The sequence below is a fragment of the Dermochelys coriacea genome, chromosome 5 (assembly GCF_009764565.3).
Source record: "Dermochelys coriacea isolate rDerCor1 chromosome 5, rDerCor1.pri.v4, whole genome shotgun sequence".
NCBI lineage: Eukaryota > Metazoa > Chordata > Testudines > Dermochelyidae > Dermochelys > Dermochelys coriacea.
In genome coordinates, this window is record NC_050072.1 from 119,272,012 (window position 1) to 119,287,959 (window position 15,948).

Sequence of the window (15,948 nt, forward strand, 5' to 3'; positions counted from 1 at the left end):
AGCAATGGCTACTCTCAAAAACAGGATCTTTGTGTGAGCAGTCGACTCAAGAACTATTTCACAAACAAGAGGAGCTTTGTGAGAACAGCTACTGCTTTGTTAAAGCTTTTGCTCTGCAAGACATCATGAGTGGTTCTGGACTAGAAAAAACACACTATTAGGCCCCAATTTTAGATGGAAGGTACATTAGTGGGGGGGGGCACAAGACAATAAGCAGTATTATACCGCTTTCCAACGAGCAAGATTGCGCAACAACTAACTTCCCACCCCCAGGTTCTCCATTAGATGGCCATTGGGCATACTAAGGGCTGAGTCATAACACAATACTAATAAAAATTGAGAGAGTCCCCCTCATAAAGGCTCCTGTTTGTGAAGAACTGCGTCCAGTCAGCTAGGGGACTTAATCAAGACCATGATATTAGTCAAAATAGCCCTTGCTTTGCTGCAGACCCTATTCTTCACAAATCTCTTTAACTGGTTCAACTGTGCTGCTCCTGAACTGACTACGCAATCAGAGACCACGAGCTCCTGAGGTGATTGGAAGCTTTCACAAAGAATAGGATGCTTCTAACACTGTAGTTGTTGCTTTGTTGAAGATGTTGTTCTCTGTGAGATTGTTTAATAGCAAAGCTTCATGAAGTTCCTGGTCTTTGACAAACCAGCAGCTACTTCTTTGTAGGGGACTCTGCTTGTTATACGTCTTGTTCTTCTTTGGCTCAGTGTAGTAATATTTAAAAATAGAAACTTTACATAAACTCAGGTAGCCCCTATTTCTCACTACATTCTCATTGGTTACTCTTGTTTTTAGTTTAAGCTAGAGGACCCTGAAAAAAAGTCATAAGAATAATAGTGAACTTTTTGGTGCCAATTTTTAAGAGAGTCAAACTAATTAAACAGTTATCTTCAGACTCACTACCCCCCCCCCCCACCAATCAACCTTACTAGGATTATGTAATGCAAATTTGGAGCTGAAACACTATGGCTTTCCTATTAAAAAACAGGTTGAACTCCAACTTTAAGTGCAAAATAGTACACAACCTACATTATGACATTGCACATTTCCACCAGCTCTGCCATTACTTAGAGTGACTGGTATCCAATGGCAAAGGTTGACATTTTAATGTCTGTTTCTTATTAATGGCCAGATGCTACAAGGCACAACCAAAATTAGGTTCCAAAAGAAGAAAGAGCAGCAATGAGATCACATGAATGTCAGTGTAATGAAAGGAATGCCATAGCCAGCAATGCTATGCTACACCAGTTAAAAGTGCATATGCAAATATCTTCCTCTTCATTAACACTCATGCTCCAGGCAGAATGCTCCTGCAATTCTCTCCCCCATTTCATGTAAACAATTGCCAAGGTGTTGTGTTCCCCAACCCTCTCTGGTTTGTAGTGAAATGGTCAAATGAAGAATGTTTTAAAAATACACCCTTAACAGATTCTGATTATATTCACAGTTCTCATGGAAAACATCTTGCATTAGAACCATCAAAGACTAATCCATGCACTAGCTCAACATCCCTCTGTGAGGGCTAGAAATCCACATGGCCATCAGTACTAGATTTTGCTGCTGCTTTTGGATTTCTGATGTAGCTGAAAGGCATGTAGAAACTCATGCAGCCAGGCACCAGTAAAGACTCAAGGGCAGTGTTCACCCCCACTATGTGTATGGAATATTTTTTCTCAAGAAATGAATGTATGAGGCATAAGTTTGAGCCTACACCCTATTTGGCAGACATTCAGTTATTGATGCACCAAACACTGTTTTTAGGATGATAGGATTTTACAGATTATATATATTGTGCCCTCACACTGTTGCTTGCTCCTCAAATGCATGCAATTCCAGTTTCTGATGATTCACTGTATTACTTGCATTATAGTAGCACCTGGATGTCCCAAGCAAGACGGGTGTCCTATTGTGCTAGGCGCTACCCTCAAGAAGCTGAGAATATAAATAAAGGAGAGACAACAGGTGGGAGGGGAAGCCGAGGCACTGAGCGGTAACGTGATTCACCTAAGATCTCGCAGCAGGTGAGTGGCAGAGCTGGCAATAGAACAGCTCTCAAGTCCCAGTCTAGCGCCTTAACCTGTGAACCACACTGTTCACCTAGTGCATAGTCAAACTCATGATCAGGCACATAGCACTAGGATTCATAAAATGGGTGGACGTCTTGGAGCAAATACTCAGGTTGGCTAGCAGATGTTCAAGCTATTCATGAATCTACTATAACTGCATATGTTTGGGGGCTTGCATGATTATTTCAGATATCACTTATTATAGAAACAACATGCCTAGAATTTCCTCTGTAACTGAAAGCTCACTTATCAGATCCTTGAAGACCTCTTGAATTGCCAATGGGAAACAAAAGGAAAGAGGAGAAAATAAGCAAATAAAGAGAATGGGAAAGTCTTTAGAACACCTGGGAAAGCTGTGGCAAATGCTAAGACATACAGTGTGAGGGGCTATGATCTCCCCAATACAGATCCATCACAGAGTTTAGAAACCACTTGGATAATACTTTGTTCTATCTAAACTTTCAATGCACAAGAGGATGGAGCAGCTGACCTAGCTCATAAAACTTGGGAGACAAGTTTGTGACCTCAAAAAAAATCAGAGAATAAATGAAGAAAGTTTCTGAATCTCAGTTAATTTTCTGCATGCCTATATGAAACCCAATTGCTAATTATGCACATCAGCTGCTAGAAGTAAGTATACCTCAGGGTTTCATGCTGTATTATTGCAATGTGAACCAAGCTCAGTGATTAATCACAGTGCTGGTAGCCATATGTGGAACATAGAAATTTCCATGGAGTCTCACATATAAAAGCTTTCCACCTGTCTGGATATTTATACTTAGAATAATCTTCCATCCAGATTTGCTGCTGCTGGGAGATTAAGCGCCTCATTAGTATTCCCTTATGATAAAAAGAATTACTGTGATATAAACCTGCCCTCTGCAATGCTTGGAAATTTAGCCCCCAGTGCTGGATACAGGATAATCTAATGTTAATAGCTCCATGGATAGAATCGGGCTTCATCTTCACTGTGAACTAGGGGTGTGATTCTCCTCCTTGTGTACACATACTTGCACTCACATTCAGCGGGCTAACACAAGTATAAATAGAATCATAGAAGTGTAGGACTGGAAGGTACTTCGAGAGTTCATCTAATCCACACCCCTGCACTCACGGCAGGGCTATGTAATAACTAGACCATAGCTATAGTAGTAGAGTTCTTGGCAGCAGGGGCATGGCTGAGCTGGGCAGAGTACAAACCCTCCTGAAACTGGGAGAATTGACTGGTTAGGCTGTATTGTGCTTCTCCTTGTAGTGAACAGTTCTTTATTCCGCAAATAGTGCCAGCCCCTTTGCAGAGTACGGTACTACCCAATAGGAATAATGATGGAACCGTCTGCCCCTTTGTTTCGTTGTCCTGGTGAAATAATCTGGGGTCCATCAGTAACTATACAACTTTAATCTTTGTTATGGGGAAGGCACCAGGCAGTGCTGTTCTACAGAGTCTTACATGTTCTTTTTCTTAGACTGCGGTGCTCAGCCTGAAGAAATGCCACATTGCTACTCTTGTGGTGTCTTCTATTTTGGGGAGATATGTGGTGGGAAACAGGAGAATTTGTTCACTGCTTTAATATCTCTAAATAGTATTAATTCTTGAAGCAGGGTGTCTTCTTTGGAACCAGACATTGCTGTTCTGGCAGAGATTCCTGAAAAGGGGATTGATTGCTTCTGTGCTATTTGTAACCACCTATGTTCTAGGATTAGGAGGTGGATGTAAAATTAGTTAGACTAATATACTCTGACTCTGCACTGCTCATTTTTCTCCAACAGATCTACCTCTAAGGCTCCCAAACACCTACTCCAGTTGAGCATGGGGCAACTATACACAGACAACATACACCCCCCCCATACTCTGTACATGTATACATGAAGAGCTCTTCTTTAAAAAAAATCCTAAAAGTGTAGCAGAGTAATATTTACATCTTCTTACCATGTGATACGCAACTGTTACTACAGTAATATTTATTTAAATGCATTTAAGTACTGAAATGTATTTATGGTAAGTAGGCTGTCCATTTACCCCATATTATTGATGATCCATAGTGCACAGCAGAATAGCTGCAGCAATGAAAGCTCCCACTTGTGGGAGTGTGTTTTATCAAGTACTCCTTGTGGCATGATAAAGGAAAGTCTGATTGGCCCACGGATTGAAGGAGAGCCAGTTGAAAGTTTTCAGAAAATGTCACTTTGTTGAAATTGAAATGTTTCACAGAATAAAATTTTGTTTAAGAATTAATTCAAATGGAGTATTCCAAGAAGACTTGAAACCTTGACTTCTTTGGAACAGAATGCTTCATTTTTTAAAATTTAGATATGACTTTTGCTTTCACTTTTATTTTAAACTATACTAAAGTTAAAACTGGAAAAACATTTTGATTGACCCAAAATTATTTTTTTCAGGATTTTCTTTCACAGGAAATTTTTGTTTGTTTGGGAAAGTGTTTCAGAATTCCCCATGAAATGGAAACAAACCCAGTTCCCACAAAACTCTAGAGGGATGCTCATGGCCCTTAACTGGCAATGCTAATCTCTGAAAATAAGGAGTTTGCTGGGCATTGCATAAAGACACCAAATGACTGTTGTTTAAGAAGACTACACTCTTTCACCAGCAGCCAGAGTTCCTCCCTTCCAGCATTCCCTTTAGGCAAGCATCTGGGAAACAGCTGCTTTGCCCTGGTGGTGTAGGGAAAAAATGGGCTTTGCAATCTAGTGGTTAGCCCATTTCACTTTGGCACACGTTTCATCTTAACATTTGGCTAGATTGCCCCTTGCTCAGTGGTAAAGGGTAAAACTGATGACTATTTTCTGGGGTCAGGAAAGATGTATTTTCATGATGCAACAAAGTAGTCATGCCATGGTTTCAGGGCACAGAAAATGGCTTTGTCTGGGCACTGTCAATACCAGTACACAACAGGGGGATGGTTATGTCAGGTGGCCATTTCTCTTGACCCAAAGGACTACATGATGGTATCCACAGATTCAACTGTTTGTTATCCATGCAGCTTAGAGTTTCTGGTTAGTTCGTATGCAGCAGCTTTCTGGGGGTGGGCCCTGAAGGGCCCATTTCTATTCCCCCTCCAATATCTAGGCTTCATCATGATGCAACTTGCTCTAGAAAAAATTATAAAACTTAAAACAATTGTTATACAAATAAAATGAAAGAAAATGTATTCACTTGCCTCACTAGTGTTTTAAGTAGGGTCATTTGCATCATCGTTCCCAGAACCCCCTACAATTGGTGAGTGAATGTTGCAAGAAAAGTCACAATTCAATTATAATTGCAGATCAACAAATTAGGTCCTCCAATGAAAAACCAGACTGAGGTCAGAATGATTGATTGTGACTCACTCCCAGCTTCAGTGTGCCTGACAAAATCACCATGACGTGTGTGTTTATATGGCAAGAGTGGTACTAGGGTTTGCTTTTTTATTAGTCCTTTACTGGTATTTCACAAGCCCTCTGATGTTATTGCTGTACACAGGATTGCATGTGTGAACAAAGCAGTCAAATAACCAGAAATCTCTGGTGTAAAATAATTTCTAACATGTACAGGGAAAAACCTATTCAATTGTTCAGGAGTTGCAAATGAGCAAAAACCACTGAACAAATACAGCCCAAATACAGCATAGATAGAAGGGGATGAGGGGAGAGAGAAAAAGACTATGAAATCCTGCTTAACTGCATAGGAAAAAAACATTCAGACCTGCTTCACTAACATATTATAAGAAAAACCTTGGTCTACCTTGAAGCAATGGCAGCCTGTACTATAGCAGTGTTTCACTTCTGCAGTATAATTTTAATGTTTTCTTCTGATGTGAAATCACTTGGCAGAGGGTTGTAGAAAGAAATAGAAGAGAGGCTCTAGAGACAAGAGAACAAATGAAAAAGATCTGATGACTCAGTGAGAGCTATTGCTTTCATGTTAATTTGTACGGTAGCATGAAGGTTCTTTGCAAGGACAGAAACTTTACTTTTCTTTCTTCACACCCCCTCGATGCTCCTTTGGAAAAAAGCTAAATATCCCCCTCTTTTGTGTTTGAACACTGCTGCATGAGTGGGTGAAGCAGGTTCGAATGAGTTCAGGGACTCCAAAAGACAGGCATATTTGCTGACTTGCAGATACCACAGGTAATTGTACTTCTCCCATGCCACCTTAATTTATGATGACAGCTGAATGGTTTGGAGTACCAGTTTGAACTTCAGGGAAGGGTTTAGTTTATCTGAAAGACTGCCTATGGTCTGGAAACCACCCCATACGAGTGCTCATTGACTCTTCAGTACTTCTAGCAGACCCCACATATAGGTAAGTAGATAAGATTATTTACAGAGAATTGTTAAGACCAAGTAGTTTCTGGTAGCTGACATAGGTAGAATCACACATCTGAGAAACGGTGCATAAATCCTCATGTTTAAGGACAAAGGGATGATATCAATGTGAGACTAACGCATTAAAAAACCTAACTAGATTTATGAGGGCAGAATTTGGTCTATACCGAGACTTAGATGGCTGATACTCCACTTAAGAATGCTGTATTTTCTCTAAAAATACCTACCTCTTGGGTGTTTAACTTCTGGGTCATAGCATTGTATTTAGTAAAGTAAATTTAAAATAAGAGGGTTTGTCCCCACAGCCCCAAGCAAGGAGAAGCAGGAGCTATAGAGGAGCTTTTCTTGCCCAAGCCAAAAAGAAGGGTGTGGAGAACTCTCCTTCTGCTTTTAGCAGACAGTACACCTGACCCAATCCCTATAAAGAGCAACCAGCAATGAGAAGATGGAGTAAAGCATGACCAAATACATGTTTGATTAGAACTAAGTGATGTACACTTTCACTCTTACAACCTTGCTTTCTGGACAAATAATGCGTTAATGAACCTAATGCAGTAATATAAACTGAGGAGATGGACAAATAATTAAGTCTCTGAAATGAGGGGATTGAAATAACAAGAAGCTTCTTCTAAATAATGAGTTTGCACAAATTCCAGATCGAGCAAACATGTAAATGATCAAAATTTAATAAGCAAGGATTGGACACTTTGATTTGCATCAGAAAAGTTAAATAAATACAAAGTAGTAAATGAATTAAATGTAATGAGGATCACATATATAGAAAGCCTCTGCCTTTAGAGTTTTATATGTAGAAGTATATTATATATTACAGGCAGCAATAGATTCAGCCATGTTGGAGCCAGATAACTCAACAACTGCAAGATTAAGTCTTCTTGGTTAAGGGACTAATGTGCAGTGGATTAATTTTGGACTACTGCCACCTAAATGCATTCTTTTCTTACTTTAAGACAAATTACTTTAAAGACCATTTTGAGGGACTGCTCTTGACTTATCTACAGCAGATCAAATTTCTTTCAGTTCCTTGGCAGTGTACAGAGAGCAGATCTGGGAGCTGTAACCTGTGCTTTTTTTCAGAGATATCATTGAAGGTAATATTTAATAAGAGACCAGTATACTACTTGGTAGCAGGTAACACTGTTTTTTGTTTGTTTTTCATCCTTTATCACACATTCTTGTCCTCAGCTTAATCATGGCAGGCCTAATTCAAGGCACAATGATGTCAATAGCAGCCTTTCCCAGTAATTTGAAATGGCAATGCATCAAGCCCCAACTAAGCATGATCTTTCTTTAACATCACATCTTTTCTTTCATTTACAGCAGCCACCACACTTTGTTGCTCCACTTTTCATAGGGTCTCAGACCAGAAAAGCTGCCAAGATGTCCAGTTGCTGCTACCCATCCAAAATACAAATATACCTGATGAGAGCCAATCCTGGGGTCTCTGTACTCCTCTAGCATGTCCGATGCTGGCATCTTCCCCTGCTCCCCACCCCACACCTTTTGGGGTTGGGTACAACAACTCTTCATTAATATGTTGCATTGCTGAACACTGACTATAGTCTGTATCCTTCCTGTTGCTTTCTTTGGTAATTCATTCTTTAACAAATTGTTTCAAGATTAAACCTTAATTTTAGAAAAAAGTCATATTGTCTTTATAAATATTTTACTGTAGGTGCCACTTTGTCTTAATCAGAGAAAAGACTGTAAATTAAATACTACAAAGTTCAAATATAGAAAAGCATAAATCTTTGTTGTACCATGACCTTAGTGCAATATTTATTGTGTAGTGGGCAAACTGTGATCAATAACCTTAGACTTTATCTGACTTGCTATTTTTGCATAAGTGATCTAGATGGAACTGAGCAGCATAAATGATCCCTGATGCCAATCATTTATCTTTGTGTCACTATGTGGCACATTCAGAGTTGATCAAAGTGCAGGTTTGTTACAGAGTCTTGCAAAAATTCCTCTCCCCCTCTCTATCCCACAAGCCTTCTATGTTTATAAGAACAAGGGGCCCGTTCTCTACTGCCTTGCACAGTCATTTATTTATGCCTGTGCCAAGTGGGTATAAAGTGCTATTGTTTTGATTTGGCAGCATTTTGCAGAGGTTCAAATGACTGTGCAAGGTGCAAGTAAGCCGGGGGGAGAAAAACAAAATCAGGCCTAAAGGGTTCATTGTTGCACTGTATTTAGTCTTTGCTTAAACACAGTCCAGATGTCACAGGATGGCCTGACCTTTGAAGCACTGAGGAGCAGCCAAGGGAGCTGACAACTTGATCAGACACCACAGTGACCACATGGAAAGAGATGGGGGTACTTAATCCTGGTATGCCCATTTATATTTTAAGAAATAAAAAAAAATCTTCAAGCTTCCAATATTTGCTTATTTATTCTTCCATCAATAGACCAATGCCAGTTCAATATCTGAATTATCCACATCTCATGTATTACAGAACTAAGATCTCCTGGTGACTGACCCTCTGTGGTCACTAGAAGACTTTGTATCCTGTTAGAAGACCAAAGGAAATAAACTGGATGAAGAGCTTTGCAAGGTGAATTGGTACCTAACTCCCATAGACTCTCTGTAGGAATAAGCTGCTTCACTTCTCTTTGGGCTTTTGATTGTCTCCCCCAAGATGACCTTCATCCTAGTGTTACTTATCACCAGGCACACCAGTGGCACTTTATAAATCATAAAGAAAGGAAAAGGGAAGAAATCTGAAAAGGTTGAACAAGATGTGAAAGAGAGGAAAACTGGTTGTTCTGGGCCAAGGTGCTCGAAGCACCAAAGGCCTGGCAGGAGTACTCTGAGAAAAACGAGACTTACACACAGCTGTGAGTTATTGGCTTTATTGAAGATTAGTGACCCACCCGCAACGGGGACTCCAAGCATTGCAGTCACGGAGGCAGGGAACCCAGCACACCAGAGCTTTGCCTGGGACGGAGTCCGACGGAGGGGCAGACAGTCAGCATTAATAAGCATTACACAAAAACAGCTCATGAATATAAAGTTAGGTGCTTCTTAAAGGGGGGCTTTCTACTACCTGGCGAAGGGTCATGCAAAGCAGTTGTGTCCTTCAAGAACTATCTCCTACAATAACAAAGCAGCTGTGTCCTTCAAAAACTCTCTCTATCCCACAATAACGAAGCAGCTATCTATGTCCCACAGTAACCTCTCAGCTCGAGAAAGCGGAAGTTCCCTGGCTAGGCCATAACAAAGTCTTACGCAGTCCCTTACACTGGTTTTAAAGCAGCAAAGCATTCGTGATTGGGGCAATCACGTTCTTAGACTAACTCATGTTCATTCAGTGACAGCTATGGAGAAAGACAGCATCCATTTGTAACAGGGTCAACACCCACCTCTCGTGAGCACCCTCTTTTCTCTGGCCGATATTCCTGCAATCACAGTTTTTTGAGGGGGCGACACCCATCTCTCATGGGTAGCCCCCTTTGATTGACCCTGCTTTTGGTTTTAGTTCTTATATCGTGGTGGCACCCGCTTCTCGCAAGCCCTCCCCCCGGTTGATGGTTCTCTTGGTGGGTCTTCAGTGACTCAGCCCTCCAGCCAAGCCCCACATACTGTCCCCCCTTTTGGGGCATACAGTCCAAGTTCTTATCTCAGTCTCCAACCAGACCAGCTGGGCCCATCTCGGTACCCTTGCTGGCCTGGCCAGATTCTGAGCTCAGTCCCACTGGGCTAGTCCACCCCGCCACAATTATATTCAAAGAATGGGTAAAAGTGACATTGAAAATTTAGGGCCTCATCCAAAGTCCACTGAAGTCAATAGGATTCTTTTCATTGAATTCAATGCAGAGTGAGTTGATTTGAATCTTTGACTGAAATCAATTTTAATCATGATTTGAATCAGCAAAGGGGAAAAAACTTGATTTTAATCTTGTTTTGCATTTGTTCATTTTAGTTATTTTCTGAAAGAGAGGATCATTCTCATTGGTTGGTATAACTATTAAACATGGTTTCTTTGTAACTAAATATAGACTTTACTCTAAATTTGGTACTTCTTTTTGCTAGTAAGGAGGATGCACTATATCATTACATGCATATTTAAGCAATTACAATACCAATATAAAACTAAAAGTCCTAATCAGTGTTACTTTATATTAGAAAATGGAGAGTGACTTATTTACTAGATTCGTTTTTTTTTTGCTTCTAATTTGTGTCAAGATGCTTTTGAAATGGAATTCAATTAGAAATGCACAAAGCTCAGCATTTATTAATTAAACTAAACTACCTTAAATGTGCTGGATAGATAAGAAAAGTGGTATGTTTATCAAAACATGCTTTGCACTTAAAACTGGATTTAAAAACTCACAGGAAGTAGTAACTGTAGTGAATTGAGGGATTATTTCTGGTCACCATGGACCAGAGTTTCAAAGGTCTTTAGGCATCCAAACATGCAAATAGTCACTTTTGAAAATCCTTCTGTGGTCATATGTGCACCCTTTAGATGCACAAGGCTCTTAGAAAATTTGTCGCCTTGTCCTTCAAGCTTTTAAAGTTTGTAGATCTCATCCTCTCTTACAGTGTTTATTAATATATTGGAAAAGGCAAATGAGCTTTCCTGCTTTTTCAATTCTCAGTTGGTTTCTCAACTTTGAGTGAATATATCCCTTTCTGTGCCTGCAAAATAATCTTAAATCAAAAGTAATTAAGGCAAAAGATTTATGGCACAAAATCTGAAAGTACTGACATTTGGACAGATGAAAATACCAGAATTTGCTGTATTGTAAAGATTTAAAAGGGTACTTAATGTTTATAAATCTTGGGTTGATCTCAAATGTTAATGTTTTCTCCCTATTCGATACGCAACTAAAAAAACAGCACTCTTTAATTCTTTAAAACTTGGAAGGCTCAGTGATGCTACATATTTTTTAAGCTTATTTACATGATTTTAGGTCTTATCCATAGATTGAGCATTTCAAATTGCATTTGAAACAGGTGGATTTTTAAAAAAAAAATAATTTAAATAGTAAAAAATTCAAATTTAGTTGTGGGGTGATTTTAACTCTGATTTTTATTTATTGTGCTTCAAAGTACTTTGCATCCGACCCACAGTGAGAAAAAGATATAGAAGAGTGAACAATTATATCCCAAAGTAGATGGGATGAGTATTTTATTGACTAGGCTGGCCGTGCACATACACGCGCACTTAACAGAAAAGGAGAACAAGTTAAGAGAAACTTCATAAGATAGCAAGTGGGACAAAATCAAACCAGAAGAAGGGGATAACTGAAGAACCTTCAAGCACAACGTGGCTTTTATTAGCTCACTCGCTCTACCCGCCTCCCTCAGTGAGGACCTTGTCACATTTCCCCAGAGGCCTGCTTCTCAATTCACATAATATATGGGTAAATGGGGGAGAGGGGGTCAGAGAGAGGGACTCAGGCACACTGGGGCTTGAGCACCTTACAACTCAACCTTAGCTTGTGGCAAACCTTTATCACAAGATCATGTATCACATCTGATATTTGTTAGTTTCTTACAAAAGATTTTGCTGTAGAACATGTAAGATGGCGGAAAGTACTGCAAGTCATGGATATTCTCACTTCTGTGTTGCCAACCCTTGCAATTTTATCATGAGTCTTGTGTCAATTGGTGGTTCTCTTAATGCTCCAGCTCCTGGATTCATGTGATTACAGGGGACTCTCAGCTTTACTTTTTTAAAGCAAGTTTCTAGCTCTCATGGTTTCAGAGAAAAGCTTGAAAACAAAACCCAAATACACCCAAAAACGTACAAAGCAAATGAAGAGCACCCCCAAATCATTATTTTAAAATATTATTTTAAAGCCAATATTATGATTTGTGATTGCTTGGGGTTGGCAATACTATCACTTCAAATGAAAAAAAAAAAAAAAGCTCTCTGCTCCTTGTAGGCTTCATCTTCATTTAGTTGCTATTGTTATATAATAGTGTGATAGAATAATTGCATATAGTGACATGGAATAGGCTCAGATAATCAGAGTGCAGTTTGCCGAAATAAATGATAGACTTCCTCTATCAGTAGACTTCTGAACCGAGATTGGTTTTGGCATCTGGTGTGCATAATCATTGCACACTTATTTCTCAGTAACTATACAACATGCATATCCTAGTGCTGTCATATGTCAGAAGCAATTGTTAGCTAAAGAAAGTAGAGAGATTTGTATACCCCAGGGTTTTTTTTTTAAAAAAAACAATCATATGGGGAGTATCCAGTTTTATTTACTGTGGCTGCTATGATCTCCCTACACTGATTGGTCCATGCACTCAATGTTGCAGCTGTGCACCACTGAAAAATGAACTCCTTTATGCTTTCAAGAGAGAACGGAAAAAACTCCCAAGTGCATACAAGAGCCAAGGAGGAAAACACTAAAAAGCAAAGAAAATGTGACTTCGGACTTCCAAATATAAAATTCTTTACAAAAATGTATACACACACTTTTGACTCATTTCCCTTCTCCTCTTATAGACCATTCCCTGATAGGCCCCATCCTGCAACTGTTTCCATGAAAGTATTCTGTTGTGTCTGCCTGGAGGCCCATTCACTTTACTGCAAGTCTGCGTAGCTAAAAGGGTCTAATCAAGGGATCCAGGTCTGTACCTCCTTCCTCCCCTAACACTCAGCAAGTTCTTTGCCCCAGAATAATCGTCATACATTGATACTAAAGTGATTTGTTCACAGGTGAAGCATTCCAGCCCTTGCAACTCCTTCAATAAGTAAACACAATGGAAGTAAAATTCCATGGGAAGAAGAGATTTGCTGACCTGTGCTGATGAACGACAGAAGAGCGATGAAAGGAAGAGGAAGGGATAGGAAGGGCTAAATGAGGTAGGGAGATGGAGGGGTGTATGTGGGTTGGGGGGACAGGGGGTTGTTTACTTTTAAAAACACTTATCTTTCAGGAGTCTGACAGTCCAATTTTTTTTGTCCAAAGAGGGAGGATGGTCTTGTGGTTAGGATGTTATTAGACAGGGACTCATGACATCTGGGTTCAGTTCTTCATTCTGCTATAGACTCCTTGTGTGGCCGTGGCTAAGTCTGGCACACAAGTTAGTAGAACACGGAGCTGGCTGCTGCAGCTTTTTTCTAATAAAGAACTCAGCCCCTGCACTCTGGACTCACTTCTCCCAGACATTTCACGAAGTATTCGGACCCTATAAATTGTGATGGAAAATCAAAACAGAGAGAAAGAGAAATTAAATTAAAGTCTGAAACCGAAGGAAAGAATCAGTTGTCTTTGGATCAGGTCCTTAAATGCTTTGCTGGATCAGAGCCTGAGCATTGGGGTAGTTCCAATATTTTCAATGGGCCCACTCACATGCTTACAGTTAAGCACACGCTAAAGTGCTTTGCTGGACCAGGGCCACAAGAAGGTCACACTGGACTGACTTTTGGAAATTGGATGAGCAGCAGATTCACAGACTCTGAGCATGGGCACAGAAAACAATGTACAACTTGTGCGGGGGCTAAAGGCATGCAGGTGAAGTCTCAAGGTGTAAGAACTGGTCTCAAAACACTTGCAGAGATGGGGTGGGGCATACCCCGACTCTGCAGGATACTTAGCTTGGCCAGCTTTAGAAAGGAACATTGTAACTTTCGCAAGGGGAAAGCAAAACCACTTCATACCACAGTGAAAAAGGAGAGAGTTCAAGCTCTGGGATGAGGATCATGGTCAACAACTCCACTCCTCGGTACAGTGGAACTCTCTACCCTCAAGGAAGAAGCTTGTCTGTGCAGGAGACAGAGCTTTCTTGAAGGGCTGGTTAGAAACTGTCCAATGAACTCCCTCTTGAATTAAGGACTATCATCAACCTTACCACCTTCCACTCCAAGTGCGGAGTGTACTACTTTGACCTCACCCTCTTTAACACAAACACAGTTAAAAAACAAACAAACAAGCCAACAACAAAAACCCTACCATAACAAACCACTATACTGAACACAGAGCTCACCTAGGGAGCAGACGAGTGACAGAATGAACCCCACGTGACAAGTGCTAGCCATGTTGCTTAATGCACGATTGGAAGGGGCTCAGATACTATGGTGATGAGGGCAGTGTAAGAACCTATATTGAACAGAACAGAACCCAATTCAGAACAATGGACAGCCACCTGGTATGAACAAGACAGATGTCCAGTTGGGGTTCAAGAACTCCAAGTTGGTCAAGCAATCGCAATGAAAGAAGATAAATCAGTGCTGAATCAGAGGAAGATAGGATGACTGTTTGATCTTGCCAGATGATGACTGTTTGACTACATGATAGGATGACTGTTTGATCTTGCCAGACTTTATTGTTCTGAAAGCCATGCTGGAAGATTCAAAAAGATGCTTCTCCAGCATACCAATTGCATTTATCTGAAATAAGCAAATATGAAGGAAGAATGCACATGAACTTATGCTAGAAAAAAAAAGAAACTTGAATCTGGAGTGAAGTAGATGCTTCAACATAGTAGATTCAAGACCTCACGCAGTTGCACACTAAAAGGGAAGTTCTTGAAAATGGACTCAAGCTAGCAAATGAAAGAACAAGTGAATTTATGTAAAAAAAAGATGGAAAAGGTGTTAAAATATGTGCAGCTGACTTTCCAGTAGCAAACATAGGCAAAGGGAATGCTGTTGAAGGAACACTGGATGCAAATAGACGGTAAAAAAGAGAAAAGGCAGAACTGGAAAGACAGGTACACTCCGCCTTGCATTCCAGGTCATTCAGAGATATCAACAAAGAAATCAAGCCAGTTCTTAATGGAGGAAACAGATACACAACATCACTAAAGAACCAGGCGAAGTATTGATTATAAAATGTCCCCAAAACAGAGCAGTCCAAAAGACATATTTGAAAATTAGACCTCCTTAAAACCTTCACAAATAAGAGCAGACAAGATGCCACCTTAAGAATATAAAGACAAGTGAAGAAGGTTTACATGATTGAAATAGCATCAAGCTATATGTAGCTCTCAGCAAAATTTTATGAAAATGTATTTGCTCTATTGTAGCATACATACAAAAGGTAATAGACATATCCTCTGTTAAGATTTGGGATGATTATGTTTCAGTGTGATTTGTTTTGTTGAAAAAAAGATTTAAAATGGTGGGTGGAATGTGATAAGAAACTCATTCTGTCATTATTACTATCAACCCCTCATGTTCCCTGACCCCAGCTTATCAGATGTGTCGCCCCACCTTGATATTGCACAACTTGTATCGCTCCTAACTATATCAACCCTGCTATCAAACTCACTCAGTAACCCACTGTCAGTTTTTGCCTGAAAACTCCAACCAGTTAACAGGTGATGGAAAATGCTATATGAATTTTGCTGACTCACTGAAAGACATGGCTTTTTATGCCATAGGATTAGATGGAAAGTAGGAGCATCTCTCCTAGGTGGGACATAAGAGGAGGTGGGACATAAGATGTGGATTTAGAAGAACAAATTGCAGCAGCAAAGCCTGGAGGAAAGTCTGCACTCAATTTTGTTTCATTTTGGGGTCTTTTTGTCAAGAAAACCAAATACCAGGAAGA